Here is a 212-nt window from a genome sequence, read left to right as displayed (position 1 = left end):
ACTGAGCCCTGCCGGCTAGGCATCACCCGGGTCTTTGTTGGATGACCAGGTGGTCCGTCCTTAACCAAGGCCACTGGACAACTGGTGTCCCACGCAAGCAGGAGCAGTGACCCCCACATATGCAGTCATGGACCCACGTGTCTCAGGTACACAAAGGGGTTCAGGATTTGAAGCATATACGCGTGGAGGGTGAGTGAAATGACATTTAAAAA

Source organism: Myotis davidii, unplaced genomic scaffold, assembly GCF_000327345.1.
Source record: "Myotis davidii unplaced genomic scaffold, ASM32734v1 scaffold43, whole genome shotgun sequence".
NCBI lineage: Eukaryota > Metazoa > Chordata > Mammalia > Chiroptera > Vespertilionidae > Myotis > Myotis davidii.
Note: the sequence above shows the minus strand (reverse complement) of the source record.